Source organism: Leptonychotes weddellii, chromosome 4, assembly GCF_054177405.1.
Source record: "Leptonychotes weddellii isolate Sample4059 chromosome 4, ASM5417740v2, whole genome shotgun sequence".
In the NCBI taxonomy this organism is placed as follows: domain Eukaryota; kingdom Metazoa; phylum Chordata; class Mammalia; order Carnivora; family Phocidae; genus Leptonychotes; species Leptonychotes weddellii.
In genome coordinates, this window is record NC_138372.1 from 108,860,585 (window position 1) to 108,888,463 (window position 27,879).

Here is a 27,879-nt window from a genome sequence, read left to right on the forward strand (position 1 = left end):
TAGATAGATAACCCACAGAAAATTTGCATAATTGTATTTCCTGGAAAAGCTAATACTCAGAAAACAGAAATCAAGTCAGCACTTGGATTTAACTTTATCTGCAAGCCAGCAAAGCACTTTAAAAATAAATCTAGCTTTATTGGCATCCACTGAAAGCCAAAGAAACTATTGGATTTTTAATTTCTAGATCTTAGGGGACCTCATAAGGAGCACTCTTTTCTGAGCGTGCCCTGCTTCTTCCCAGAAGACTTAGACTTATTGACATTTTTATTATTGATTTATTTAGTATACATGCCTTTAATCTCTACGTTTTTTCTTCTCTTTCTCCCCCTTGATCCCTTTCTCTCTAGTACACAGTATGGACTGCCCTCTGGGTCACCTGGAACGTGTTCATTATCTGCTTTTATTTGGAAGTAGGTGGACTCTCTAAGGTAAGTTTATCATGCTTTTAAATAGGTACACTTTAAAAAGAGTACACTAATAAATAATTATTATGACTATATGTGTGTGTGTATATATAGAGTGTGTGTGTATTATATATATATAGAGAGAGAGTGTGTGTGTGTGTATGTATATATATATAGAGAGAGAGAGAGAGGGAGAGAGAGAGAGGAGGGGTAATCTGAATAACATTATAAATGTAATACTAATCAAAAATAAGTTTGGATACTGATCAGGAAAGAATGATCTTAGGAGCTTTATGGTTTAACTATGGCTTTATGGTTTGGTTTGTTAAGCTGTACTGAAACTCAGCTTCCAGTGTATCCTCATGTCCAGTTTAAAAAGGCCTAATGTCACAGTGACAACAGCCCCAAATGTTAAATGAAAAGTGGTTTTGAGCATTCTCGTAATTTAAAGTGGAAACAGAGATTGACAAAAACGTTAATGTAATAAATATGAATAGCAAGTCACTGTCTTTGTTTCAATATTAATTCTGAAAAAATAAAAGTTTGACAAAGGATGAAAGCCTTATATGTGTAAGTGGAGGATATATTCACTAACTAAGTGCATCTTGAAATTCTGCTCAGACAGACGAGAGTTGTCTTGATGCAACGTGTTACCAGCCTCATTTCTGTCTGTCTGCATCTAGTGTCAGCAAAGCACACAGTTTTCACTGTGACTCCTGCAGAGCCAGCTTTCGTTCGCCATCCCACTGTAAGGGCATCTTGGGTAAAGTTTCTAGCTGTGTTTCTCATACATTTTTCTCATAAACCAGCACAGTTTTTACTTGTAGAAATCAGAGAGAAGAAATGTAATAGTATAATTACAAAAAGAATAAGAAAGCTATAGTGTTGTTGTTGTTGTGTTTTGTTTTTTCTTTTTTCAGATTTCTCATTATTCACTGTATGTGTGCTAACTTATTCTATTGTATGATCGTCTGAAAACTTCTAAGTAACATAATGGTCTTCTACTAGCATTTGAGGGTTTAGATCTTAGAAAATTTGCATTGACTAGCACAGACTCAGAATCGTTAGGCTCCATTGAAGTGCATAGGGTAACAAAGAATTTTTGATTTAGCTAAGCAGCAAAAATCCCTGAAGGATTTTCTCCGGAACCTCCAGAGGTGGTTACTCTTTATTCTACACTATAATAACCTTATAATTAGAACTTGTCATCATTTTCTCACATTGGCAAATGTGTTCAGGAGCCAAAAATGACATTTCTAATACTGACTTTTATACATATGCACAAGCATCTACCCTTAATATTTGTGCCATTAATCACATTTAACCTCTAATTTTTAAGACAGAAAAAAGTGCTTAAATCAGTGCCTAGTTATCTTCTGTAACACGCAGATTATAAAGTAATTTTAAAATGCAAATTTTATGAATATAATAATTGTGAATAATAAGTTAAGCATAGCATTTTTCAAACCATGGCATTTTTTATCTTGTAATTTGAATGGTCATTTTAAATCATTACTGTACTGGGTAGTAATTCTCTTCTATTTTCTTCCATATAAACCGATTTTTTGGGAAAAAATTAGACCAGAAGAAATTTGTCCTATGGAATTGGTATTATGGTATGCTAAAAGAAAACTGAATTTCAAATCCCAAGTCTTTCACTCAAATCTTGTCTTTAGCACTTATTAACTATGGGCCCTTAGGCAAAGCACTTAACCATGCTAAGTCTCTGTGAAATATAAAAACGGGACCAGTTTGCCAATAAATGGTAGTAGTAATCAACACTTGTTGGGTATGAAGCATTGTTTTAAGCACATCATTTACGGTAACTCAGGTAAGCTTCAAAACAACCCTATGAAGTGATAAGAAGATAATAATGGTAGTCTTTTTTTCCATACCAGTCTGTTTTCCCTCCGCTGCTCAAGGTAACTTTTGTGCACTGCTTTTTGTAACTGCTTTTCTAATATCAATATGCCCGTCAAGGGTTTTTTTCTTTCTCATTTCTTTGGGTGCAAGGTTAAAAATGATGGATATACTAGTCCCAGTCACTCATTTTATTACGCATTCAAATGCCATTAGGCAATCAACCAAGTATTCTAGGTCGCTAAAAGGATAGATGACGCCAAAGTGAGCATCTTAAAGATTTTCTGTTGTTCTCCTTCTATTAACTGCCTCAAAGGCTGGTAACATTTCCCTGGTTAGCCACAGTGTAGCCTCAGTTGCAGTCTGTAGGAAATCTATTCTGAAAACTTGAGCCGAGTTAAGGACGCTTGACAAACCCAAGCACCTCTACAACACTTCGAGGTTGGACTCTAGTTTTTATAAGAAATTCCTTGTCCATATATGCTGGTATATACTTTCTAGAGCTCTCTATTTCTTGCTAGTTCGTGAAGGCGTTCCTTGGCATTACCCACTTGGATAGATTAATAGAAGTCTCCTTTGGCCTGGATGTTTGCCTAAAATATCCATTCTAAAATAACAGATCTTTTCCCCCAAACTGGATTCAGATTAATTTCCACAATTATCTCTATTCAGTGTTGTTCCAGTGACAGTAACCACATAATCATTCTTATTAACTCATCGTGCACATTATTGTGGACATGAACAATTCTACATTTGACCTCTTATGGGGATTCTTGATCCCAACATCCAGATATTCCTTTCCTTTTTACCTCATCTGCCAATCAGCTCTGCATCGTGTGTTTATCACTGGTCTTGAGGGTCCTGATTCTCTTCAGATCTTCCAGAACTTAAAAGAAATGGCTGTATTGTTTTTAAGGAAGGTGTACATGTATGGTGGGGTCAGGGATGATTACGGGTCTGCATTTACATAATCTCCTGGAGCCTCAGCTTCCTTTTGAGGAAAACTGCAGCACTAATTTTACTGGATTGTTGAAAGAATTAAATAAGATAATGCATATAAAGGACTTAGAAGAGATCTTGGCAGAGAGTGAGGTTTCAGTAAATAGTGGTTCTCATAATTGCCATCAACATCATCATCTTTATTATTATTGAAGAAATTAGCAGACATCATGATTCTCGCCTGAAGCCTTCGGGACATATATTTATTACTATGCAAGAGCCGTAAGGGGAAAAAATGTAAGACTGAGTGACGTGTTTAAAAAATATGTAACAGTCCCTTGTGATAGGACCTCAGATCTGCATATTAACTTCACAGCTGAAGCACTATTAATTAAATCCTTTCCTTCAACATGTAAATGGCTTTTTTTGAAATACTTCTGCAGCTGGATTCTCCTGGTGTCCCTACTGTTCCCCCTAGGAGAACTTTATGCATCTTTGGAAGTCTCTGAGGCTGTTTTTCTGCCACAGTTTAAGATCACCCAGGGCACAATTAATAAGTTATTGCTGCTTCTTTGGAGGTTGCAAGACTTGAAATCATTTTTTTCCTCCCTAGGAATACATTCAGAATGTAAATATGAAAACTCAACTTATTTACCACATTTAAAGAGAGTGAAAAATAAGTTGTGTTGAGAACTTAAGTTGTACTTTCTTTTTAATTCCAAAGGAATTTAAGCTAATATCTTACGCCATGCTCCTGCTTGCTCTAAAGTGTACAAACTTTGAGCTAATATTCCTTCTAATCACCTTTTCTTGAAAGGTGTGTGGAGCTTACACATTGTGATCCTAGAGAATTTTGAGTGTGGCTCATTTTCATAGAATATAAAATGTGCATGACTGTGCATGAGCATAATTTAGACAGAAAAATAAATATAAACAAGTTCTATGAATATCTTATTAATCATCTGCTTTGATCGGGGACCTTTCAAAAACTTATAAACAAGGGGTGGGAGAGAGAGAGAGACTAACCCTTACTGATTTCTACTCTGTATAGGTGCTTTACATTGCCTTCACACAAAAGGAAACCTACCTTCATTTTTTTCCTTCTATATCATGTTTTAACAACTGGACTTTTTCCATTGTGACCTAATTTATAGGTATTTTGATTCTTAAGGAAATTTAAGCCATTTCCCCCAATGGCAATAATAGCACTCTCTCTGTTTTTTTTTTGTTGTTGTTGTTTGCCTTTTTTTGACTTAAATTGTCACCTTTTCATACATAAGGGTCTTTTTCTCTTGTGAGATTCTTCAGTTGAATATTTCACCTGAGCAGCCAGGCCAGATCAATGAGATAATTCTTCTTTTCAAGGCTCATTCTTATTACCTAACCTGAATTGTTCTTCTGTACTTACTGAAAAAATTATCTTTCTTACTCAAGATTCATTTTCCTTCAAGGTTGGATTCTCCCACTAACTGTGGCTTTGGACAGGCACTTTCAAGTAGAAGACTTTTAGAGTCAATTCAGAATTATGTACAGGAGCAATTGCTTAGGAAACAGAACTTCAGTTTCCTTCGGCTGTTTACAATCCACCCATTATTTCTTATAAACAGTCTAAATATTTTTGTCTCAAAGAATTCTTTTTCGGATGACAGTTTCAAACTAAATCAATGATGTATAGTGTATTTCTTTTTTATTGAAATAAATGCAACTTACTGAATCTAGCAATGAATATTAAACTTATGTTTATCTTTTCCTTTTCATGATCTCTTCCTACCTGGACATTTTTCAAAAGGAATCTTGAAATATGATGCTTACAGAGGGGTGAAGCTAGGGCACAAAATATCTTTATTTGAGAATCATGTAGCAGCAAATGATACAGGAGCATCTCAGAAACCCAGCAAAATTATGCCTACATTTAGAACTACAAGAATGGTATTCTATTTACTCTATCATGAAGTAAATGTCATATCTATATCAATGAGACACTTTGGGAAAATGCATAAACTAAGCTCACTAGAATAGCAAAATATTTCAGGATCAGAATTAACATATTGTTATGTACTTATCCTGCTATCCAGAAAGAATGTTTTTGCATATGATATTGACTGGGATAGGGGAAGATGGAAGTGGAAGCGGATATCTACCCAGTTATTAGGATTAATAAAGGAAGAACCATCACAATCTGCTTCCAGGCATTAAATTAATATAAGACCCAAAGACTTGCAAATGTTTATTTTTATGTTTGGTTCCTTGTGGTTCATTCATCTTTTATGTCTAAACCCTTTTTCTCCAAAATAATACAATTATTATTTTTTAAATAGCAAAGCAGCATAAATATATTTATGCATTTCTTATTCCGAAAGACTTAAACTATACTTTTTCTTTTGGCATGGATCTAAGTGAACACAACTTCTTAAAATAGCATCCTCAGGGTCCTTCTTTATATGGGAAAATCATTGTTTTCCCCTGTAGCTTCTTTTCCATATAAAGAAAATTATAACCCAGTTTAAACTTAGTACTTTATTTTTCATAAAATTCATCAAATGCAAATGTCTTGAAAACATTTGCTCTAAAAATATAATTTGCCCCTATGTTATAGTCCAATGACATATAGAAAGTATAACATACTGCTAAATAAATGCTGCAGGGCGCCTGGGTGGCTCAGTTGGTTAGGCGACTGCCTTCGGCTCAGGTCATGATCCTGGAGTCCCGGGATCGAGTCCCGCATCGGGCTCCCTGCTCGGCGGGGAGTCTGCTTCTCCCTCTGACCCTCCTCCCTCTCATGCTCTCTGTCTCTCATTCTCTCTCTCGCAAATAAATAAAATTAAAAAAAAAATAAATAAATGCTGCAGGGTGGGTGGTGTTAGGAGTTTTTAATCAGAAATTTGTGTGATAATCTTATGCCCCTCTGTAGACGTTCAAATAGTTTTTTTTTCCAAAAAAGCAGATGGATGTATTATTCTATCAACAGTAAGTTCTGTTGCTGTATGACTAGAGAAACTGTATTGAACAAGGCCCAGGCAAATATAATTGGAAAACTACACAGAAGGGGTTTTTTTGTATTTTATAGTTTATTCATATTCTTATAATGAAAATATGCCTGAGATCAATTTTTAAAGAAGGGTAAACATGGTACCTGGATAGCTAGTTTATTGTCTCAACTCACTGGATTATAATTATAAACTAGTTTTATTTCTTGAGAGTGAACAGTCTCTCAACTATTTTGTCTCAAACCCTATTTCCATTCCTTATTACATTGTGTATAGATTCTGTAACAGATTTGGTCATTCAAAATTAGTCTCATGTCTGATTCAGATCTGTTGTGCCCTCACCAGAGCTGACCGTGCTTAAGGCCTTCACATACCCCTCTCCTCCCTTCTTGTGACTCTACTCTTCTGGGAGAGCAGACAGGAAGTAGTCAACTGCTTACATCACCATCCTATAGCTGATGGTGGAGGTTGCAGATTCTGACGTCATGCTGGCCTTAGTCTTTTCAGCTTCTACTAGTGGCCTCTGCCGATGTGACAGTCTTCAAATATGCCTAATTCTCCCTAAATTCGATGAAATGATATTCATTTTTAAATTATTTTATTTATTCATTTGAAAGAGAAAGAGAGAGAGAGCATGAGCTGGGGGGGGGGGGGGGTGGCGGCGGGTGGTGCAGAGGGAGAAGCAGACTCCACACTGAGCAGGAAGCCTGAAGCAGGCTCTAACCCAGGGCCCCAGAATCATGACCTGAGCCACCCAGGTGCCCCTAGATGATATTTATTTTTAATAAATCTATGATGATTCTAATAGATGTAATTTGTTAAGCCATGGGTTACATAAGTTAAACCATTCTGAGTTGGCCATGCCTGCTGAATTTCCATGTAGAGCATTATCTTCAAGAAAACTTTGGTGCTGCAGAGAAACCACACTTTTATAGCTTATATTCAAATGCTTTGCTATGTTTGTAAAGACAATTTAAAGTAGCTACTGCAGAATTTTTGATGCAGTCAGTTGAACATAAGACCATTTTAGCACAATGTGTAGAATGAATAGAACATGAGAAAATGCCATTAAGATTTTGGAATTTCTTGCTGTGATGTTAATTAGTTTGTTTTGAAGACACAACCTCTTTGTTATGAAATGTCAATTAAGAGTACAATCCTAGTGAATTCCAGGTGACATTTCCAGTGTTCACAAGATTCAAAAGAGAGTCTGATTAGTTGCATTTATTTACTTTATAAAACAAGAGTAGCAGCATATACCATGGTGTAGTTTTATAAAATAAAAGAGCACCACACAGCCAAATTATAACTAACGAGCGTTAAGCTCAAGGGCCCTGTACAACAGAGGAGCCTATGATAACAATTATTCAACACTACTCTCAGATGAAGGCAATCACAAGTCATTTACATGCTTTGTACCAAATTCTCCTATGTAACCTGTAGAGGGGACATCACAGATAACACTGATAATATCTAAAAGGTTCTCTTTGCACAGAGAAAGTGTCTCTTGTTCTGTGATGGTATGAGGAAGTATGGGCCTGAAGCCTCTGACTGATTGGGGTCTTGAACACAAATGGCCCTAAAAGTATCTGTGCAGCGATTTGTCATGGCAGCCACTGGAAGCCCAGTGTTGTCCCACCAGCTGCCATGGCACACGATTTCGGGATCCCTGGCTCAGAAAGGATAAGCTTGAGAACGCAGGATAAACAGAATGATAAGGAAATCAAACCAGATATATAGGAGAAGCTGTGAAAAAAATGATTGGCCAGGAGATTAGTGTCAAAGATGAGAGACAAGAAGGGAGGTATGTTTTGCTTTCTCTTGATGCAGGGAGCACTAGCAGAATGACAATTCAGAAATCCTTGTAATGACATGCCCTTTAGTATGAAGGTCCTTGCGAGTCACGTCTGCCCACCAGCAGAGCTGACTGGGATCCTGTCTGAGCACACGCCCGCCCGGGCAAGAGCGTCAGGAGGCAGGAGCAGTTTCAGCCCTCCATGTCCTAGCTGAGGACTGACAGACAGGACAACCGAGAAACAGTTCCCAGAGCAAAGGTTGCCCAGAAGATGAGGTGGAACTAGCTGTCTGCTCAGACCGCAGGACGGAGACACGGGAAGATAGGAGGAAAGGGGAATCGGAAACAAGCCTCCAAGTGTCTGGTAATCAGGGACAAGGCTGTATCTCTTCCATCATCTGGAAGTTCTCAGCATGAATCACCCTCGGCCTGTTTGCTGACTCAGGAATAACAGCACAGTAGCGATACACCGTCCAGTTGTGTTGCTGGGAACGGTTAGCGTACTTGTGTGCTACAATTGTCATGCTGAAGCATCTAGCACTCTGGACTCCCTGAAAGCTTGGCTCTTTGGGGGGGTCTTTCCATTTACTATAAAAACCAGGCAGACTATTTCACATTCAAATAAAAGATGAAGCTGAAGAAAAAAATCAGGGTATTAAACAAGTAGTTCTACTTTATTCTTGTGGAAGCTGGTTTGACTCAAGGTCTTGTATTTATGGGATCTGAGTATCAGTAGTTCTTAATTTGCTAAAAGTATAGAAATTTTAAAAGCACACATCTCTAAGATCAAAATTAGATGGAAGAGACAAAAATTGAATGAAATTTAGAGAACTGAAAATTTAAAGGAAAGATATCCATTTGTTAAATCAATTTCCAAATAGGAAATCAACTTCTATGAAGATTATGTCATTTTCCTAGTTTTCTAGGTTTTCAACTGTATTCATCTAATTATGCTTTTGTTAAACAAGTGGTGGCTGAGGTTTCTGGTTCCCTTCTATTATCTAGTCCCCCTTTTTCTGATTAAGAGTCAGGGAAAACCCTGCTTTCGCGTGAGACAGAAGTGCTAAAAAACATGTATCTCTTTGCTCCTGTAAGAGTCGGTGTGGTCATCTAAGTTCTGGCCACTGAGATAGAAGCAGAAGAATTATGAAGGACTTCTGGAAAGGCTGCTAAGGAACTAATTTCGTGTCAAAACAGGCCCAAACTTAGTGACTTAAAGCATACAAATCTTGGGCGCCTGGGTGGCTCAGTTGGTTGAGCGACTGCCTTCGGCTCAGGTCATGATCCTGGAGTCCTGGGATGGAGCCCCACATCGGGCTCCCTGCTCTGCGGGGAGCCTGCTTCTCCCTCTCCCACTCCCCCTGCTTGTGTTCCCTCTCTCGCTGTGTCTCTCTCTGTCAAATAAATAAAATCTTTAAAAAAAAAAAAAAGCATACAAATCTTATACTTAATACAAATCTTACACTTCTGTGGGTCAGAAATCCTACAAGTCTCAATGGGCTAAAATCAAGATGTCAAACATACTATGCAAAGCAGCATGGGTGTTCCTCAAAAAATTCAAAATAGATCTACCATAGGATCCGGCAACTCCACTTCTGGGAATATATCTGAATGACATGAAATCATTGTCCCACAGACATATCTGCACCGCCCATGTTCATTGCAGCATTATTTATATTAGTCAAGACGTGGAAACAACCTACATATCTATGTGTCCATTGACAGATGAATGGATCAAGAAAATGTGATCAATGTCTGTATGTATTTGATATGTGTACACACACACACAGGAATATTATTCAGTCATAAAAAAAAGGAAATCTTGCCATGTGACAACATGGATGGACCTTAAGGACATGAATGATGCTAAGGGAAGTAAGTCAGGCAGAGAAAGACAAATACCATATGATCTCACTTGTATGTGGGGTCTAAGGAAACCAAGTTCATAGATACAGAGATCAGATTGGTGGTTGCCAGAAGTGGGGCTTGGGGAGTTGGGGAAATGGGTGAAGGTGGTCAATAGTTACAAGCTTCCAGTTATAAAGTAAATAAGTTCTGGGATGCTAGGTACAATATGATGACTATAATTGACAGTACTGTATATTGTATAGTTGAAGTTGCTAAGAGAATGGATCTTAAGCATTCTCATCTCAAGAAAAAAAATTTTATAGCTATGTGAGGGGATGAACATTAACTAAATTTATTGTAGCAATTATTTTGCAATATATCTATCAAATCATCATGTTGTACACTTTAAATGTATACAGTGTTATATGTCAATTATATCTCACTAAAATTAAAAAAAATAAAATAAAATCAAGGTGTCAGCAGGGTTGTATTCCTTTCGGGAAGATCTAGGGGAGAATCTTTTCCTTCTCTTTTCCAGCCTCTAGAGGCTGCCAATGTCCCATCCTCCGTCGTCAAAGCTAGAAATGGCAGTTTGAATCCTTCTCATTCTGGCACCTCTCTGATTTTTGGCTGCCAGGAAAACTTCTCGACTTTTAAGCGCTCACATGATTAGATTGGGCCCACCTGGATAACACAGGTTAATCTCAGCATATCGAGGTTCTTCACTTCAATCGCATCTGCAAAGCCCTTTTGTCATGGAAGGTACCATATTCATAGGTAGTGAGGATTAGGACATGGACATATTTGGGGGCCATTATTCTGCGACCACAGTGGTGATAGCCATCTTGGACTGTGAGGTGACCCTGAGGATGTTAGCCATGAATGAGAAAAATAGAATAAAAAGTAAAGAGGAGCCTTGGGAACCTAATAACTCTGTGAAGTTTTCATACTACCCTGAGCTGCCTATGACCAGAATTCTCTTATAGTAGAAGATGTGTTTGGGGGCTTGATATACACAGCCAAAAATAATGTCTAACTAATCACATATAATTCTACAGATAATCTTACTTAGTATTTACTTAATTTGAAGCACTGTGTCACGCACTAGGGCTATATTCAGTTCTTGCCCTCATAAAATGTTCTGTATCATAGGAAAGACAGACATTAAATGAGTAATAACAAGAAAATAACAATAACAGTGTTATGATAATGAAGGAAAAAGAGCAGGGAATCACAGAGCAGGGAATATAGTCTTCACCAGGATCAGAGGAGGTTTCCTAAGGAAGATGGGATGAGGATTGGACACATTCAGTGAAGAAGAACATTACAAGTACTACTAAGCTGACCTTCACAAACACAGATGCTGTTATTGACATACCATAGGTAAGAAACATGCTTTGAGTTTTAAAATCTGAAATGAATTTGCATCTATCCACCCACCTCCATCCCACGCTCTTTTCTCAGACTCTCTTCTGGCCAGCAGACGTTGGTGAGACAATTCCATGGAATTACATGCATCAGAGCCAAGGTCACTACCTTTGGGACATGGTCTTGTAGGGACATACTCTAAACAAGGGAGCTATCAAGTTACAGACCTTTACTACCAGTGTCCGGGAAATATCTGTCCAGGCAGACACAGTCAGGAGATAATGCCAGGCTGTTGGGAATCCCTTCGAGATGATCCGAAGTTAATTGCCCTGTGCATAAGTAGACAAACGTGTTCCTCAAATACAAGGTTGTTGCACTGCACTATTTAGCTTAGAGCCAGTCCTAATTCAAAAAGTATTTCAAGGAAGGGTAAATATGCTTCCTGAAAAATCCCATGTCTGCTGCTGAAAGAAAAATGGTGTTAAGACGCCCTTTCAAACCAAGCGCTCTATCCCCATATTTATTTTAGCAACAAAAATTCAATTCGGTTGAGCTGTCTGGGGAGTTGATTTTTTTTTAAAGATTTTTATTTATTTATCTGTCAGAGAGAGAGAGAGAGAGGACAAGGAGGGGGAGCAGCAGAGGGAGAGGGAGAAGCAGGCTCCTCACTGAGCAAGGAGCCCGATGAGGGGCTCGATCCCAGGACCCTGGGATCATGACCTGAGCCGAAGGCAGACGCTTAATGACTGAGCCACCCAGGCATCCCTGGGGAGTTGATTTGACCCTGTTTCCAGAACAATGAACAATGGCTTGATGGCCTCATTCCTAAATGGTCCGTCTGATGTTTTAGTTTGTACATATAACTCACCATTTTTTTTCCTGCCCTGTAATGATAGAATTAATAGAGAAAACACCTCCTCAGTATATTAGAAGTATAAGGGCGTATTAAGGCTATTTTAAGTATTAGTGTGAGAAAATACTCTGTCCTGCTTCAGGACAGCATAGGAAGCAGAAATGCTGGTTGTGCAGTGAGTTGTGCTCACCGTTAACTGAGATACTGAGACAAAGAGTATTATTATTTCCTGCATGCAATTAATCTTATATGCCGGGAGCATGAATTTCTCTTCAGTATAAAAGGCAGGCAGGCTACTGGTCCCGAATCAATGACAGTCAGAAGAGCCTAGACATTGGGTGATCTGATGAATAATTTAAGCCTGATTTTTTAACTGTGCAGAAGGGAAGTTAGCCGTGCAGGGGAGACACATTGTCAATTGCCAGCAATTTACTATGTTTTTGAAAACCACAGGCAGCAATTTACAGAAAAGATGAGGCCAGTTACTGTACACGTGTGGCATTTTCTTGATTTAAGATGTCATCCTGAAAGCTGTTAACTGACAACTGGAGTTTAGAATGAGGTTATAAAGTTTAGTAAGGAACTGCTTTTATCTAAGAACCTCTAGTTTTCTGCTCTGGGAGACCCCTGAATGCATACCTCCTGCTGGGATTAACCGGGTGTATGCAAATGAGCCCTGTCAGAGAGGGTGATGCACCTTCTCTCGGAACCATTAAGCACCTTTGCTCAGAGCTCAGTGCTCTAATGCTCTGACTCATCCTGGAGTAAGCATGGTGATGGGCCTTTATTTCTTGGAGAAGAAATAGTTGTCCACATATTTCTTTAGTCCTGTGCCATCTGGGAGGTATAATCACCTTCATCCTGTACCAGGAGTTTGCTTTACAGTTCTTCATAAGAAGCTGATTAAAGGAAAATCTCCTTTTTATTACTGTAATTTCTTTCCCCTTCTTTTCCCTTTGGGGATTAAGTCAGTAACAATAATTTCTTGATATTTGAACTTGTAAAAAAGTGAAATGAAGGTAGTCTTCGCTTCCAGAGGAATCTGAAACTCTCAAGTATCCCTGAAGGATGACTTCTATAGGAAGAATATCCATGAAATGGTGTCTCATAGTTTAAATGTGATAAAGTATAACCCAGGACTGGTCATTTTTGGAGCTATGCCAAAAAAGGACTTTTGATATATTTTGAAATTTATTCTGAGTGTTTACATTAATTTGTTAAATTCTCCAAGGGTTCCTAATAAGCTTAAACCTTGCAAATCAGAGTTGTAATTGGAATTCCTATTCTGGAATCACATATGTCAACAGTAACTTCTTCTTTTTTTTTTTTTTTTAAGAGTTTAACTTTCCAGGTGAGAAACAAGTCAAAACTTCCTATGTGTGTCATTATTAGCAATAAAATCAATCTGAAAACTGAGACAAATACCTTTTTTCTTCTTTCTACGTTCTCTGTTTGCCTGTCTTGCTGGGTCTATAAACTCCTTTACAACCTGATGGCAACTCCTGGGTGTTGCTTTAATAAATTTTTTCCCACCTTATCTTTTTCCCAAAAGGAGTAAAAAAGATGACCATGTGATAAGTTTATTTCTTTTTTCTATGTCAAATAGTAAAGGCAAAATACAACATGCCAGAACATTACCGTAACAACCAAACACTGAACTGTTTAATAGAGTTTCATGTTAGACTATAACTGTCTTTTCCCAGAGGTTTTTTTAATATTAAAAAATCAATAAAATGAAAGGCCACATGAATGGATTACTTTTAAAACATTATATTGAAGACTGACAGCTCTAAAGTGGCTCAGCAAATTTATTGTTTTGCTATCAAAAGTAGTAGGAAAGCACTTTAGGCAAACACGTGTTCCTTTCCATGATAGTTTTAGAAGCATAGATTTGGAACAGCAAAAGATAGTCACATTCAACTTTTCCAAAATATTCTCCTTTATGTATTACGAGCATCTGTAATTAAGCCATGTAAACTTGGAATCTAATTTCCATAAACTTTTCATAAAAGTAAAAGATGTATTCATAAATATTATGAAAAGAAAGTTTTAAATAACTTCTATTATCTTGACTTTGGGTAGGTCTAACCAATTAAATCATATGGTTTTATTATTCCTTCTTTGTCTATAGTATTTTTAATATAAGAAAATACATGCTCCAGAAGGGAGAAAATGTTGACTTATGTAGAGGTAGCTGTGTTGTAGACAACAAAATCAGAATTTTGTCTGTTTGACTAAAAGATTAGGTTAGAGTAGAATAATGGTGGCAGTCTAACAGAATGCCTTGAAGGTAGGAGGCTTTCACCTTTGTTCAAATCATCAAGAAGTGAATTTCTTTTTTTTTTTTTTAAGATTTTATTTATTTATTTGACAGAGAGAGACACAGTGAGAGAGGGAACACAAGCGGGGGGAGTGGGAGAGGGAGAAGCCGGCTTCCCACGGAGCAGGGAGCCTGATGCGGGGCTCCATCCCAGGACCCTGGGATCACGACCTGAGCTGAAGGCAGACGCTTAATGACTGAGCCACCTAGGCGCCCCAAGAAGTGAATTTCTGAGGCTTAATTTTTGATCGGTTTACCTGCTAAGGCCCCTTGCTGCTTGGATCGGACTATAATGATTTTGACTTGACCTATTTCTTTACCTTTAGAAACTCTCTACTTTATTTTTCAGTAAATCATCAAAAGCCTTATGTACTTTATTATGAGTACCAGAGAGGTGGTTTATTATTAGTTTGCATTTATATTGTATTTGCCTTCAAGTAGCTCAAGGGGCTTTACAAAACACGACAACAGTCATCAAAACACTGTCACATATGTAAAGCAAGAAATAATGCTGGGATAAATGTGCCAAAGGCAGAGAGCTCACTGGAAACTGTTCATTTTCTACATATTTTTCAGAGATATCTTTTTAGGGATTTTCTTTAAAATAAGGTCCAACTTCCTTAAACATTTTCTTTTCTCAGCTTTGGAATCTGACACTTCCGTTCAACAAATTCACTGAGCATCTGCTCTGTGCCAGATATTATTGTAGTTGCTGAGGATATATCTAGGAGATGAGAAGAACTTGCTCTCACTGAGTTTATGTTCTAGTTTAAGAGCCAGGATACATAAGCAAACAAATACATGATATAATAGCTTGTTTTACTAAGTGCTATCAAGGGTGGGGGGCGGGGGAGGGCAGGATAAGAGGATAGAGAGTAACTTCATGGGAATGGATAATAGGAGAAACCATAGAAACATATTGGGGAATGCCAGGTCCCCAAGATAGAAGCATGCTCAGCATGCACAAGAAACAGCAGGATGAAGTGTTGTGTCACCAGCATGCCATGAACAAGGTGAGGAGGTCAGGCCATATGTCTGGAGAGCTGGGCAGGGGCAAGATCCTGTGGGAATCTCATCCGCCATGATAAGGATTTGGATTTGGTCCAAATGTAATGGGAACCCCGTGGAAGGTTGAGCACCGTAGAATCATAGAGTCAAAAATCAGTGCGACTGCTGTGCAGGGGACAAGAGTGGAAGCAAGAGGACCCACAGAGACATGATTGTGGTGGTCCAGGTCAGACATGAAAGTGGCTTGGGCTAGGGTGATAACAGTGGTCAAGAGGAGACTGATCAGATTTGAAAAGCAATGGGAAAGCAGAGCTCACAGAATTTGCTAATGGATCAGAGGTGGTGTATGAGAGACCTTTAAATTCTGTCTCTGCTCCATGTGATGTAGTTTCTCACCAGTAAGGTAGCAACAGTGAGTCATTCAGAGTGTAACTGAGGACGCCTATAACACAGAGCTCACCTTCCAAGCAAAGATGCCGTCTCTCAGTGCAAAGGGCTTGAAACTGGTCAGAAGAAACAAGGAGGCTAGGGTGAGAAGGTCCACTGCATACCAGGCAAGTTCATAGAGGTGGCTCTTTTCACCTCGACATCAATCTCCCAAAGAAAGTGGCCTTTCCCCTGACATAGATAAGAAAGTGGAAGGATCATAGGCAGTAAATAATTTACCCCTGGTCAGACAAATGAAATCTGGAAAATGTACTTTTTGATGCTGGAAGGCTGTCTCTGAGCCTAAGATCATATCCATTATTGACAGTTACCTCTGTTAGGTAAGAGAAACACAACATGGAAGGGAAAGAAAAAAAGAATAATAAAACAGAACAAACATATTACTGTTCTCATACTTCCTTTTCCTCCCCCACCACTAAGGAGTGGTCTGTCTTCTCAAAGCAGCCTGAACACTGGAGACAAGGGAGATTTATGAATAAACAAAACCCTGTTCCAATAGCTGACCCCAGGGCTACCTAACACAAAATGATTAGAAGCCTTAGTGTAGTCATCTTGTGAATTCAGTCATCAAAGACTGTAAATCAACATTCGTGTTTTCAGATTTCAGAAAGGCTTTGGCTCTGAATTATCTGAAAAATTACAGTTTCACAGCCCTGTAATCAGGATTCGAAACGTCTGCTGCCCCACTTGCTGTCTTCATTGGTTATCCTCCTTGTAACATCTGCATGGAACTTCGAGATTTATGGCAGCTCTCCCATGTGGCCCCATGAGTCCTGCCGCATACCTCCCATCCCATTGGGCAGGTGAGGATATCATATCTCTGAGAAGTTAAAATCTCTAATGAACACACACAAAATGAGTGGCTAAAGAGTGTCAAACTTAGAATATCAGACACCAGTTCATGGATGTTTTCAGGGAAGTGATGCAAGGTTGGGGTTGGAGCCATATAATGGACTTATCAGAATCTAGGAGCTGCCTTGGCAGTCAGCCCAACCATGACAAGGACAGGAGGGGTATTTTAATGCTGAGCCCGTTCAAAACTACTGTCCCATCCAACTAGCTGTGTCTGAAAGCAGGTGTAGTCTTATGATTACCTCCCTTGCAATGGACAATTCATTGTGGTGGCTTTTCTTTTTTTCTTTTTCCCATTTATTTATTTAATTTGCATTGCCTTTCCCTTCATAAAAAAAAAAGGTAAGAAATAAATATCCTTACACCCTTTTCTACAGTGTTGCTGTTGAGTTAATAAGCATTCTGATATAGTGCTAATATTGTTTGTTAGACCTCAGGTTCCAAAGTGGAGAAATCTTATACTAATTTAAGCCATAAAAAGTAACCAGTGATTTCATGTGAAGATGATGCTGTGGTGGACAGATATTCAGACTCACCCTTACCTCTTTGTTGCAGTGTAGTCATGTGATGCAAGTATTTATTTACCTTAGCTGAATTCAGCTTGGCAATTCCCATACTGGGTCACTTACATTATCAAGGGAATGGAAGCATTCAAGTCCGAAACAGCCAATGGGTATTATAAGACCTACAGAAAGAACATGCCAGTGGTTTTAAGGGTCTCCCTAACTATTGGCAAGCTAGCAAAATGCTTGGTAAGATGTGCAAAAAAACACAGTCAACAACATTCTTGAGAAAGAAGAGTGAATTAATTGAAGGCTAGCTCCGAAAAGAAGAATTACAGGGCTGTGTTATACATATGTATGGATTAGAAAGGTCCTTTCTGGACAATTTAAGGGATGCCAGGAATAATTTGCAATACATTATACTTGATTTTCACCTTATATGCTGACTCGAGACCCAGATCTCCCTAAAAGAGGCCACTACATTCGCTTATAAGTTTTTAATTTTAGAACCTGCTAGCCACTATTTATGCAAGAAAAAAGTGAGGAAAGAACTCCTCTTTTCTCCTAGAAATAAAAAAAAAAAGTTTTATTCCTCCCCTTCCACCTACAACCTCCTACCATTTTCTTTATTTATCAGGTCCTTTTCTCAGCAAAAGGAGATGTTAATGATCTTATTAACATATTAAACAATGGCATAGAAAAGGCTGACATTTCCCAAAGCTTTTGGTCCATGATTAAAGTAATGAAAGTTGCCAGTTATTCAGGCCAAGCCTATAAAGGCCTTAAATTCACTCACTGCCTGAAAGGTCAGGTGAATTAAAGGGAAATATAGGGTTGGCCTTGAACAGTCTGCATGTGGTGATTCTGAGTGCTCTTAAAAGTGGCTGAAACGAAGAAGCCACGCATTAATTCCAGCCAGCTTCCTGGTGTTGATTAAGAAGTAATGGCAAGTGCTCATTTGTGGGCAAATGAAGAGATAAGTCCTTTTCAGAAGGTCATTTACATGTCTTCTTTTTAATTAATATTACTGACTTGAAGTTTTGCAGTTAAATTAGCCCATTAATTATAAAAGTCATCAGTTTGGAGAGTAGGAAAGGATAATTTATTTAATATCAGATCCAGATTTTCAATAATTGACCATTTCTTCTGGCACCCTAGTAGTAAAGGTCTGAAGTTGTGAAGTATGTGTTGGGTGGGTGGCCATGGCCTAAACTGTTTTGCTGTGTTGTTGCTGATTATAAAGGTAACCTATAAACATTTTTTAAAAACTGAAAAGAATGTTGAAGAAAAAAACCTATCTTCTCTTCTGCCCCCATCACTCATAGTATTTTAGTATTCCCATAGGTTGAGCTCAGCAATATATATACATTTTGTGTGTGTATGCATGTATATATATATATATAGCATATACATGGGTCAGCATATAGGTAAACATATAACTCTCTAAATTTGTCATTACTTAAAATACAGTTTCATATTTTGCTTTTTCACAGGTTGTAATAAGAGCACTTCACTACATAATAAATATCCTTTGGAAACCAAGTTTGTTTTTTTTTATTTTAAAAATTTTTTTTATTCTTATGTTAATCCCCATACATTACATCATTAGTTTTAGATGAAGTGTTCCATGATTCATTGTTTGTGCATAACACCCAGTGCTCCATGCAGAACGTGCCCTCCTCAATACCCACCACCAGGCTAACCCATCCTCCCACCCCCCTCCCCTCTAGAACCCTCAGTTTGTTTTTCAGAGTCCATCATCTCTCACGGTTCGTCTACCCCTCCAATTTCCCCCCCTTCATTCTTCCCCTCCTGCTACCTTCTTTTTTTTTTTTTTCTTAACATATATTGCATTATTTGTGAAAACCAAGTTTTAATTAAACTTTTTATTTTGACACTGTTGTGGAGGCACATGGGGTTGTAAGAAACAATGCAGAGAGTCAGTACCCCCTTGGCCCGATTGCCACAATGGTAGCATCATGCAAAACTCTATAGTACAATATCACAACCAGAATATCTATATGGATATACTCAAGATATAGAATATTTCCATCACCGCAGGATCCCTTGTGTTACCTTTCTATAGACATATACTTGCCTCTAGTCCTTACCCTCTGGAAACCACTAATCTGTTCTCTATTTCTATAATTTTGTCATTTCCAGAATGTTGTATAAATGGAATCATACCATCCATAACCTTTAGGGATTAGCTCTTTTCATTCAGCATAGCTCTCTAGAGATTCATCAGAGTTATTCATGTATCAATAGTTCATTCTTTTTTACGGCTGAGTATTTATTCCATGATATGGGTATACCGCAGTTTGTTTAACCAGCCACCCATTGAAGATCACCTGGGTTTTTTCCAACTCTTGGCTGTTATGAATGAAGCTGCTGTGAACATTTGGATACAGATTTTGTGTAAATATAAGTTTTCATTTCTCTGAGATAAACGCCCAAGTATTTAATTGCTGGATCGTTTGGTAGTTGTATGCTCAATTTCGTGGAAAACTGCCAAACTGCTTTCTACAGAGACTGTACCACCACCAATGTATGAATGATCTAGTTTCTCTGAATTCTCGTCAGTGTTTGGTGTTGTCACTGTGACTTACTTTAGTCATTGTGATTTTAATTTGTATTTCCTTAACGGCTGATGATGTTGAGTATCTTTTCATGTGATTATTTGCCATTGGTGAAATATCTCTACATCTTTTGCCCATTTTCTAATTGGATTTATTGATGTTTTTAATGTTAAGTTTGATACTTCTTTATGTATTCTTGATACGAGTCCTTTGTCAGATGTGTTTTGCAGGCATTTTCTCCCCATCTGCAGCTTGTCTTTTCTTCCCCCTTAGCAGATTCTGTAGCAGAGCAAACATTTTTAATTTTGATGAGATCTAATTTATCAGTTTTTCTTTTTATAAATAATACTTTTGGCGTCAAGTCTAAGAACTCTTTGCCTAGCCCTAGATTCTGAAATTTTTCTTACTTTTTAAATCAGTTTTAAGTTTTATATTTACGTCTGTGCTCCATTTTGAGTTGATTAATTTAGCTGTAATTTTATTCCTTATGTAGGATTGAATTAATATGTTCACAGTAGGAGAACTTCTTTTCTTTTTCTTTTTTTTTTTTTACTGTTAAACCAAGAACTTCATGGGTGAAGTGAGGCTAGGAGAAAAGAAGCATAGATATTAACTGAGGATAAACTCTGGTCCACTGGAACCAGCTTGAGACAAGGGAACTCAAACTGACCTCCCTTCCTGGCAGTCTGCTTTTTCCCATTCTCCAAAGGTCTAGTCCAGAATGACGTTCATCCCTTCACTCCTCACCCCTCATTCCTGTTGCTGAGCTCTTTTAAAGTCTTTGATCCACTAAACCCTCTCATCATCCTCTTCTTTCTTTACGTTTGTTATTCTCTTTCTTGTTGCACAGGGTATCAACCTAGTATTAATGTTGGTTAGTGCATTCAACTATTATCAAACAATCTAAAATCAGGAAGCTCTTCCCTAGAAATGAAATTTGTGTTTATAACCACTATGGCATTTTCCTCTTTAATTAAATATATAATAGCCTTGAATAAAACAGTATACATGTATTTGTTTATAATCCAGATACATCTAATGTAGATGTCTAGATTAGGAGGCAGATAATAATCTCTAAAAATGCCATTTAGATTAGCAAGCTATGAGGCAGAATCAAAAGACTCAGGAGAGGACAGAAGGATATCAGACAAAGCACATCCTGGATAAGAGAAATGGGGAAAATTCATGGATCTGGGTTCATGGGAATTTATAAATACACTTTTTTTTACCTGTCTCCCCTTATTGACCTCATAATTGTAATGATTAACATGTTTGGGGGCCAATGGAAATGTCTGAGAGTCAATATTTCTTTTTTAAATAGAACATATACAGCGGAATGATGACATCGAGGAAATACATTACTGGCTACAAGCTCTTCAAGGGGCCTGAAGGCTCCAGGGGAGAGGGGGAAAAACCCAAAAAACATGTCTCTCTGGAGACACAGAGATAGAATGGAAGAGAAAATCTATTACCCAAGGCCATCAGCTTTAGGGAAAGAAAAATCGCCATATTTCTGTTTGGGTAATAGCAATAGAATGTTTCTCAAAACCACTAACAGTGAAGGAAACTTCTGGACAGGAGCCAGGTCATAAAGTGCCCCTTTTCTCATAGTCCTGGCAGATGATTTAGGATGTTCTTGTTCTCCTCTGAGATGAGTGATACCAGAAAAAAATTCTCACCACTTTAAATTTATATGAACGATCAGCATATGCCAAATGACAGGGTACTTATTTGAGAAGCAATAGTCATAATACAAATGTTATGGAGCGTCAGTGGTTGATGGTGAGATTTTTCAGCAACATAATGAATAGGTGTTTCTAGGCAACGTAATGTGAGTGCAAATGGAATATTATGATTAGAAAAAAATCATGCATTTGTACATTGTTTGAGTATCTAGAAATGTTCATCGATATAGCCACTTATAAAAATTAGACTATGTCTAACTTTTATATTTGTATGATTTCTTCTTTCATTACTTTATGCACAAAAGGTCCAGTAAGGAATATATTTGCATTAAATAACATTATTTATATTAAAATAACTGATCTATAATATTGCTTTGATGTGGTATTTCAAAGCCTAATTTTCTCAGTCCAACTTAATCCTTCATGTCTCACTCATCTATCCATCCATCCATACCTGTGACATGCTTGACACTGTGTTGGGGACATAAAGCTGGGATCAAGGTCTGGTAGTGATAAATAATTCTAGTAAAAGCTTCAGTTAATTAAGTCCCTTCTGGTTCTCCAAAAGTGCCATCTCACTTAATCCCCACTTGTCCCAAGAGATAAACACCATTATTCACATCGAACAGGTCAAGAAACTGGAGTTTGCCCAAGGTTATATGGATAACAAATGCTGAAACCTGGACTCCCCCTCAGACTTTTCTGATTCAAAAGCCAATTAAATCCAATGTAAATCCAATGTAAATGCAATGATTGTATTTTGGCTCCATTTGAGTCTTGTCTCCACTGCTTAGCAACTCTGTGACAGAAGCAGATTGCTGAACATCAGACCTCAGGTCCCTCACCTGAAAATGTGAACAATAGTAATTCCTGTCTCATCAGAGTGTGATGAATGTGAGAATTAATCTGACAGAGAAATAAAGAAAGCATGTGACCTGCAGGAGGAGGACCAGTTTGCCTGAGGAATTGAGAAGGGCTCCGAAGAAGAGGTAGCATGTGACAAAGGAGTTGAAGAGCAAAAAGGAACTGGAAATTGTCATATCCTCCCTCATTCTCCTTTTATGGGTCTCTTTTGAGATAAAATCCATGCTGTCCCACTCTCCCTATTATCTACTCAGGGAGTCAGCAGCAAAGAGAAGTCACAGTTACTGAACACTCACTACACGAATGTCCAACACTGTTAAAAACATTTTATGTAGGTTAACACAACATAACCCAAACAGCAACCCTACGATAAGGATTTAGAGGCGCTGAGAGTTTAAATAATTTGCAGAAGGACCACAGTTCATGAGTCCTATACTTGTGTGTTGCTTAATTTTTCAGAAGGCTAACTTTCCAGCTCACGAAGCCCTTGAGATATTTCTGTGTTTATTAGCTCCCAGCCCCACCCTGCCTACTGGGGTGTAGGCACCACCTGAAGCCTCTTCCCTTCCACAATAAATAGGAGGGGGCACACAGTGATTCTACTATTAGCACATCTCAGGCTCTTCAGAGCCACTCAACTTCCATTGATTTCCATGGAGAAAAGCCTCATTGTGATGGGAATGCAGAGATGGATCTATTTGTTCCTGACATGAACTTGTGTTTTATGCTGGGTTCAATAATTCCCAAGAGGGAGGAGGTTGAATTCGGATCAATGAAGATTCCAGAGACTGTTCTTACTGAGCAAACACAGCAAGTCGCCTGTTGGGCACAGATGCTGGGAAAGCATCAGAAATACGAGGTCACGGCTGTCTTCAGGCTCTCTGGACATAGCTGCCGGCGCCTTCATCAACACCAAGCTCTGCAGCATTCCGCCGGGGGAAAGAGGAAGATCCATGGGAGGCAGTGGGGCATCAGGTCTAAGGCAGGGACTCTGGGGACACACTCTTGGCTTTTGCATCCCAGCTTCATCTGCTGGCTCTCAGGCAGTTTACCTAGCTATGTGTGCCTCAGTCTTCCCATCTATAACATGCCCATAGTAATAGCGCTGTTCATCCTAGTGTGGCCATACATATTAAATGAGACAATGTATGCAAAGTGCCAAAAATAGTACCCACCAAACATTAAATGAAACAATGAAAAAATAATGCACTTCTGTTGAAAGCACCTTTCTATAGGGCTTTCGTACTAATTTCAGATAGTAAACCATCTGCTCTTTCCTCTATGTTGCCAAATTTGGCAATGTACTCTATTCAACAGGTCAGTGAAATACAAGAGAATATTTAGCAAGTTTTTGAATGCATTTGCCAAATCACCAACTGCATGACTTGAACATGCCATGGCTCAAAGGAAGGGTGTGCTGGTGGCCAGAACTAGGAAAGGGGCAAGGAAAAAGTTAATCCTCTTCCTCAAAAAAAAAAAAAAAAAAAAAGCCAATACCCGTGAACAGCTGTGAGAGATGACAGACAGAATATGCAATCATGAGTGAGAAGTTCTGCATTTAAACTATGGCTCCGCCACTTAATAGCAGAATGACTCTTGTGTTAATCATTCTCTCTCAAACTTGGTTCCCTATTTGAAAAATATGGATAACAACCCCTCACAGAATTAAATATGCTTTCAGTAGCTTTGTGAGCAATAGTGCTCTGTGTAATGTTAGCTATTATTCCTCCATTGTATATGTCCTAGGAGGGTTGGGTTGCTCTAGCAGTCATTTGTAGGCTACTGTGAATTCCTTCAAGAGACAGTGAGGCTGCTTTCTTCTTAGACGTGGCTGGGACCAGGGGGGCTGGATGGTGAGAGCACATCTCTGCTGCAGATAGGATGATGGGGCAAGAAGTATTTCTTAGAGCATAGAGTACTCAGGAGCTGGATGGGAAGGGGTCCAGGGAGAAAGATGGTAGGATCCGCTTGCATCACATGCTCATCAAGAGCAAGACATGGTGGTGATTGTGGCAATTCCAGAAACTTCCTTTTTCACAACTCTTTTGAAGGTTAAAAAACCCCTTTTCATGTGAAATATGAAATATTTCTGAGGTAAAATAGAGCACTGGAGAGGGTGTATCTTTTGTTGTCTTTAGGTTGCTGGTTTCATGGAGGTTTTGAAGGAAAGACCCATCTTGGAGGAGGTAACAGGGCTCAGAGGACAGAAGGTGGTTGCTGGAGTCAGAAAGGTCATTCCCAGTTCTGCCCCTGACTAACAATGCACACATAGACAAGCTTCTGGATCCCACAACGACGGGGTCCATTATTGTCAGAGCAGCTCGCATCTGTAAGAGCATCATGCACTCAGAAACATTGCGGGATCTCTATAAATGCGAGGTATCGTTTTCTTCACTGTGAGTTAAATCATTACCCTGCTTCACAGCTGGGGTCGCTGAAGTCCACAAAGGTCAAAGGGCATGATCAAGACTATCAAGCTATCTCACGCATCAGCTTTGGGAAACATCTCACGAGTCGGGAGTTCTAGAGACGAGACTGGGCCTCTATCCAAGCTTATGTCAGTGAGATCCTGAAGTGTCATTATCTCAATACAGAATTAAGTGCTTGTATATGTTGCTGCACAACAAAATACATTATTGATGTGCTAATGTTTTCCCCCGCTGGGTTTATACGTGGTTTGCATAGCAAATTTTACACATTTTGTCATCACCTGTATTTGAAAATAGGATGTTTCTTGACAAATTATCCCATTATCTAACCAATTTTATCATTACCAAGTTTTTTTTTCCATTTCCAATCTAAATGTTTCATTTTTAGATTGTATGATATTGTTTCTTATTATGCAATGCTCAATCACTTTAATTCTTCTAGCCGGTTCTGTTATTCTGTTCCAGATATTACTAAATGGTTACCCTTTCCTCTCAGTATTATTTATCGCCAATCTATACATTTGCTCTGTTTTTAATGTTTTTGCATAGGTCATGCCTTTAATCACTGTTACCACTTTAGTTTACGTTCGAGTTTATCACAAAGTTTTTATAGATTTCACATGCATAAGTCATGGTTTGGATCATTCCCTATTCAAGACTATAAAAAAGAAAACATATATTGATGTTTCTCCCCGTCCCAAGATTGCAACTTCTGTGAGGGCAGGGACTATCTTTTCTGTTTTTCTTCGACACTTTATTCCTTTTTTTTTTTTTAAGATTTTATTCATTCATTTGAGAGAGAACGCGTGAGAGGGAGCACGAGCAGGAAGGTGGGGCAGAGGGATAGGGAGGAGACGACTCCCCACTAAACAGGGAGCCCGATGCAGGGCTCAATCCCAGGCCCCTGGGATCATGACCTGAGCCGAAGGCAGATGCTTAACTGACTGAGCCATCCAGGCGCCCCCAACATTTTATTCCTAACACCCAGCAGAACACCTGGAATATGGTAGTTCTTCATACATATTTGTTGAATGAATATTGAATAGATGACTTAAATTCATTTTACTTTTATTAAAACAATTCATTAAGCTCTCAGAAATATCTATTTGAAAATGTTTTTTCACGTATTTGTGAAATACCTAATGTATGTAATACCTGACCCCAGGGTAGAGAAATAAATAAGGCCTTTCCTGATCATGAGAGAAAGACACAAAAGTAAATAGATACTTCTAGTGATGCTGGCAAATTCCCTGGACAGTGTTTAGTATGCTCCAGGCCCTATTCTATTAACTCACACATAGGAACGTATTTCACCCTCACCACTACTCTATTGGAAGTACCTTTCTTATAGTTGCTCATTTATCTTTATTTTTTTATTTTTTTTAGATTTTATTTATTTATTTGACAGAAAGAGAGACAGCGAGAGAGGGAACACAAGCAGAGGGAATGGGAGAGGGAGAAGCAGGCTTCCCGCTGAGCAGGGAGCCCGATGCGGGGCTCGATCCCAGGACCCTGGGACCATGACCTGAGTCTAAGGCAGACGCTTAACCACTGAGCCACCCAGGTGCCCCACTGTTGCTCATTTAATTTGCACTATAAAACCTTAGGGAGTAAGACCAGTTATTTAGTATCTCTGTGGCTCAGTTTCCTCATCTGTCAATGGAGTTTTATTTATTGAATAAATATGTTTTACAGGCCTACTCTTCACCAGATACTGTTGTAGGCAGCAAACACAATGGAAAAATATCCTCATCCTCATGATCTTAAATTAATAATAATACCTACTTCATAAAATTGCCAGGATTTTCGATGAGATAATAGTAAAGTCACCTAAAACAATGCTGGCACATAGTAGGTACTCAAAAAATGTTAGGCATTATTATTATGCAACAACATACTTAGACTCAGTAGATTAATAGATGATTCTCATTGATTAAGAGGGAATTGACAGAGTAAATAGTTCAATATAAATTCATTATCACTCAGTAAAAAAAATTCTAAGTATTAGACTGTGATGGACCCAGAAATTTGGGAGCAACAGATGCTACTTTCAACTGGAAAAAACCAATCAAAGTATTTCAAATTCATTCCTATTCATGAGACATATGAGTTTGAGTTTATGAAATTTATGTACGGATCTATATCCAAGAGTTTGATTCATTTTGGAGTCTTTTTTTTTTTTAAGATTATTTATTTATTTGAGAGAGAGAGAGCCTGAGCAGGGTGAGGGGCAGAGGGAAAAGCAGACTCCCTGCTGAGCAAGGAGCCGGATGCCCCTCATTTTGGAATCTTAAGAAGGGACATGCTAGGGACTCCTGGGTGGTTCATTGGTTAAGCGTCTGCCTTGGGCTCAGGACCCTGGGAGCATGGGGCTCCTTGCTTGGCAGGGAGCCTGCTTCTCCCTCTGCCTGCCACTCCCCCTGCTCGTGTTCTGTCTCTCTCTGACAAATAAATAAATAAAATCTTAAAAAAAAAAAAAAGGTACATACTGGTAATTCTAATGTAATTACATTAGGTAATTGTTTAAGCAAGAGGTAGAGTCTGACTGTAAAAACATACTATCGGATGGAGCCTTTCTTCCAGTTGAATATAAATGATGTTCTGCAGTGAAATGAGTTGTAAACCATACAGCAGACAGTTATAATGGGATTTAACCTAATTAGTGTTGGAGAGCTGAAACTCTTCATTAAAAGTAGTACTTCATAATCATGTAATAATGAACATTTGGTTCTTAAAGGCTGATGGAAGATCTGACCCGAAAAAAAAATAAAAGGATTTCTCTATCTTCCAAGTATATTCAGCAAGTCACCAAAATTGTGACAAGGTGTATCTAGAACCCCGTACATGCTCCCCCCAACAGCTCCATCTCCCTTACTCGGTCCCAGTCTCTGACCTGACCCTCCTGGTCCCCCAGCCCTACGCATGACACTGCTTGTTATTTCAGAGTGGAAATAGGGGCGAGCCGTTGCGACTTGCCTCAGCTTGCCTTCTCTCTGATTCAGAGGAAGAGATGCGCTGCAGCCCAACACGTTCTGTTGCCTCTAGAGATTGCCTCTTTCTTTCCTGTGTTCTTCTTCTTCCCCCCTCCCCCCACCCCGCCACACACTGCTGGGTGTTTCTTTTTATCACATAACA

At 38.6% G+C, this 27,879-nt stretch overlaps 1 protein-coding gene across 1 annotated transcript in view; it reads left to right on the forward strand.

Moving 5' to 3' along the window:
- Positions 1-355: 355 nt before the first annotated feature.
- The window catches only part of NKAIN3 (sodium/potassium transporting ATPase interacting 3), a 250,982-nt gene continuing 223,458 nt past the window's right edge, over positions 356-27,879 (forward strand). Inside the window, exon 1 of the mRNA XM_081816055.1 lies at positions 356-431. The gene's annotated coding sequence lies outside the window, so the exon portion shown is untranslated. The remainder of the gene's footprint in view (positions 432-27,879) is intronic.